This window comes from Hordeum vulgare, chromosome 7H (assembly GCF_904849725.1).
Source record: "Hordeum vulgare subsp. vulgare chromosome 7H, MorexV3_pseudomolecules_assembly, whole genome shotgun sequence".
NCBI classification, from domain to species: Eukaryota; Viridiplantae; Streptophyta; class Magnoliopsida; order Poales; family Poaceae; genus Hordeum; species Hordeum vulgare.
The window spans coordinates 282,677,651-282,682,383 of record NC_058524.1 but is presented as its reverse complement, the minus strand read 5'-3'; positions in this window follow the sequence as shown (position 1 = coordinate 282,682,383).

Genomic DNA, 4,733 nt, shown 5'->3' with positions numbered 1-4,733 from the left:
GCAACACTAGTGTTCCTTGCTCCCTTGACCAGCTCGAGCTCCCACTGAACCACAACGGCTAGGCACACTCCCAGCAACACTCAGGACATGGAGGACACGTCCCAAGTGCCCCAGAGCGAGCCAGCATGCCGTGGCATGCCAAAACTGCGCTCTAGGCGCGCTGCTGAGAGCCACCCGCAAGGGGCCGACGCTCCGGCCGGTCCCAGCCTCCCCAGTTATGTCCAAGCACTCCCCCGACAGCCCCTCAGTGCAAAGCTACCCCAGGGACCCTCTCCCCCTCGCGCAAGAGCTCAGGCGACGCGTGCCCGTGCGCGCCCGATGTGGCCGAGCATGCACGGCCGCTGCAGCTCGTCCCCACTCGCTTTCCCTCTGCGTCCGTTGCACCAGGAGGCCCTAAACCATGTCCTGAACCCGTGGTTTCGTGGCCAGCACCTCACTGTGCTTGCACGCGTGCCACGGTGAGTCACCGGCGTGCCCGAGTCGGGTCACCGTCGTTGGCCTATAAATAGACCCCCCCGGCACTCCAGCACCCTCCAAGCAGCTTCAACACAACCAGTAGACACTCCCTAGCTGCCCAATCGAGCTCGTAGAGCCCCGGTGCTCGAGATCGACCGAGGCCCCTCCGCCTCGGAGCTCCGGTCGATCTCCGGCTACACGTTGGCTCCTGCGTTGCCCGACCTCTCATTACACTCCCCTCGACACCAGGAACGTTTCCCCTAACTCTCCCGAGTAAATCCATACCACTAGCCCCTAGTTCAGCACGAACCCGAAACCCTTCCGCCACGAGCACCTCGTCGCCGGCGACCCAGACCACCTCCGGTGACGTCCCGACCACGAGCAGGTAGGCGGAGGCACGCGGAACCCGTTCCCGTTCCTAGCTAGGCCTGAGGACAACGGCAGCCTCGCCGGCGTCCATTTCCACCTCTCTGGCCGGAGGTAGGAGAAGGACCCGACATGTGGAGCCCACCTGTCGGTGTCCTGGGGCAGCCAGCGCGCGCAGCCGCTGACGCTGACCCCGGGGACCCGTAGGTCAGGTTTGAACCTGGCTCGCGCGCGCGTGGTGGCCAGGCCTGCTGGCTGGGCCGGCTGGATCTGTTTCCCTTGGCCTTTTTCTTTTGTTTTAATCCAGCAAACTAAATGATTTTTATAAAAAGATTTAGCCAGTAGAAAAATATAATTCTTCCACAAGTATTTTTCTAAAAATGAGTAGTATTTGATTCTGTAATAGTTGACATTTATCAATAACAGAAACTATTTTGGTATAATAAAATGATATTAAAAATCACTTGTTTGCTTCTGTTTGCTTTTAAATAAATATGATTAGCTAATAAAACAATAGGAAACATTTTTCAAAATAATATCCTGAATTTATTCAAGCCTTGCAACATTTTTAAAAGCACTTTGTGATATGTTTTAGTGAGAGTTAGTATTTATTTATTCCTTTCTCGATGGTAGAGTTACCGAGTGACGGAGGATCCGGAGCGGAAGACCTCGAAGACCCCGGATACCTAGCTGACCAAGGAAAGCATGCCCTTTTGCCATGACTTAACTAAATAAAATGATGCATGCTAGAATAGCAAGTATTTTCCGTTGCATGTGATCACGATGCCGGTTCATCATTGATGTGATGGTACCGAAGGCTTCTTCGAAGCACTTGCATTTATAGTAGTAATATTCACATGGATCCTCGGAGCACAAACATGATGAGCTGACCCTACCATCTACGAGGATCATGCTACTGTCATGTTGGCTAGTAGAGTATAATCATTGCATTGAGCTTGACCCCGTGAGGGTCATGATATTATCATGTTGACAAGTAATAATAGAGCATTTTATCATGAGCAGGATGATGAGTTAAATAAAGAGTTTATGAAAACCTCGTCGGGTGCCACTAATGCCCGAGGGTGATAATGAGTTGGTGATCACTTTTGGTGAAGTGATGCACCGGTGATTTTGGTGTGAGTATGGTTTCGGAAATGGATTAGATTTATGATGTGTCGACCGTCCCAACCTTACCCAGTACGACCACGATACCCCTTTATGGGATGGGGCTTTGTTGATTACTCTGGTCGGTGCTAGCAAAGAGCCACATTACTAGTGGCGGGAGTGATCGGTATCACTCTCGTGATGGGGTCGTGCCAGGTAGTACGACTAGGCCATTATTATGAGTTCCACGCACACCGTTGGTCCTTGCATGGTTGATACAGTCCAGAGTCGATGCTCGTAAGACGTACAACATGTGGGCTGGGTACCAATCGAGTGGATCTCTTTGTCTAGTATCGTCAGGGGAAAGATGATGATCGGGTACTTACCTCGGGTATATGTGATATACCGCGAGTCGTGGATGACATGGAAGTATTCCGTTTCTCGTGGGTCCAGCGTACTACCTGTGCAGAGTGTAAACTATTCGAATAGCCGTGTCCACGGTCAAGGATAGTTGGGTGGTGCTGCTTAAACTAGTCCAGAGTTTCCGCATAAACCAAGTGTGTGTGCGTGGTGTTAAAAAGGTGTTGTTATAATCATGATAATCAGAATAATATGATCAAGTTCGGTGACTTGACATATAGGGTAAACCCGGATGGTTTAGCCCTCATTAATACCTTGAGATTATAACAAGTCCGATGACTTGGCATATAGGGTGAACCCGGTGTGTTCAACCCTTTACAGATATGTCAATATCTGTAACCTGTTATTCACAAGTAGTTCTTTAACTTGTTGCACATACTTGATCATACCACCACATCGCATTCCACTCGAGATAACTGTCACTGTTATTCATTACCATATATATGTCATGGGCTGTTTGCGAGTACATTCAAAGTACTCATTGGCTTGCCACTGGTTATGTTATTGATCAGACATGGAAGGACCGGAGTTTGGCGATGAGTACGCCGTTGGAGACGGACCTGCGATCTAGGACGCTTCCGAGTCAGAATGCCTGTCGGTGTAGGCTTGATGGCATGGGCACCGCTTAGCCCTTACGAGTTTCCGCTACTCGATGTATCCCTTTTATTTGGCTTTAGGCCTTGCTCTTGAACCCGACCTTCTGGTCATTTGATGTAATAATTTGGTACATGGATGTAAGACTCTATTATTCAGTATCTGTGTTCAGTGAACATTGATCCTTGGGGTCACTGGGCACGGCGAACTCGACTTGCTAGTCGGGGTCCCCACAGAACTGGTATCAGAGCCATCGTGACTATCGGAAGCCTTAGATAACATGGACGTTAACCAAGAACGTTAGGACACCAACCTTGCACAAGACTCTTGCACATACAACCTCCTGACTTCTCTCCTATGCCTTGTAGATGGCTGCTGTACCTGAGACGCTTCTGGAGACCGGCTTTCCGATACTTCTGGTGGATTGTCTCAAGAAGTGCCACGTATGACGCACGCCCATCTTCCTCTACCACGAGCACTGGGTCAACGCCGACACCAAGGAATATCACGTGTACGTGATAGTGAAGGCTAATGACTCCCCGTCTAGTTGGTTCTTTGAGGGACCACACATGGGAGAGCTGATGTTGGCAGTGGAGACGGCTGCACGAGAGGCGCTCGTGCAACTCCGCAGCATCCTCCCTGAAATGGCTAATGAGCCTGTCACTCGTTATCTACCTTTCATTAAGGAAGGAGTGGATGGGAGCTGGACACTCACCCCAGCCATGGAGGATGGGATGCCACTGAGGTTTCAGACCTACTTTAGCCTCTCGTCGGACACCCTGACACACTTCCTGGTTAAGGAATCCGTCAAGCTCCGCCAAGAGCTGCACCTAGTCAAAGGCCTGCTCCACACTGAGAAGATGCAGAACTGCAAAGTAAAGAAGGCAGGTGCACTTGAAGGGATGGCAGCTGTTGCCACTAGGGGTGGTGTGTTACCCATCCAGGCAGTCCCTCTTCGGAGTCGCCGCCTGACAGCGGAAGAGTACACTGAGATCTTCGCCGCCTCGCCAAGAGACGCCGAGACGTGCGGATTCTTTCTTCCACTCCGATAAAGGAAGAGGATGTTGATGAAGATGAGGATCCTGTTGAGTCCGCCTTTGAGACCGAGCAGTCCGCCGCATAGGTTTTAGCGTAGGCAAATGAGAGTACCCGAGTATAGGGTATCCTTGTATCCGTTTTTAATTTGCGTATGTGTGCTTGATGTAAGTCACTATTGCCTTGGGCAGCCTGTAAGTGACTACGTCACCTAGTTGTCATGAATGCAATTCCAGTTTGTCAAAAACTTTGGTTTTAAAAACTTGGCACATGCACGTATTGGACCCCCTCTTACTAGGAGCAAATCCTTGTACTCCCGAGCAAGGTGGCATTTTGACCTATCTGTTTCTATGACAGGATGGTGAACGCAACCCGCAGCAGCACCTTCGGCAACCCCGGCGCCGGCTCCTTAGGGACGCCGCAGGGAACCAAAGGAGAAGCTCACGCTGGAGGTCACCACGAGCAGCCTAGAGACCTTCCGCCACCACCTCCTCCTGAGAACTTGACGATGGCTCAGTTCCTTCAAGCTCTTCGAGAGGAGCCTCAAGCCAGCAATGCCGCTATCCAGCAGCTGACGCAAGTCCTGGTGGACAACCCGCCGTGAAATGAGTATGGCGGTGGTCGCTCTACTCTTCCTGAGTTCATGCGGACTACGCCCCCCATATTCACGGAGTCGACTGAACCCCTGGACGCCGATGACTGGATTCGCACCATTGAAGACCTCCTTGCGCTGGTCAAGTGCACCGATGATCATGAGA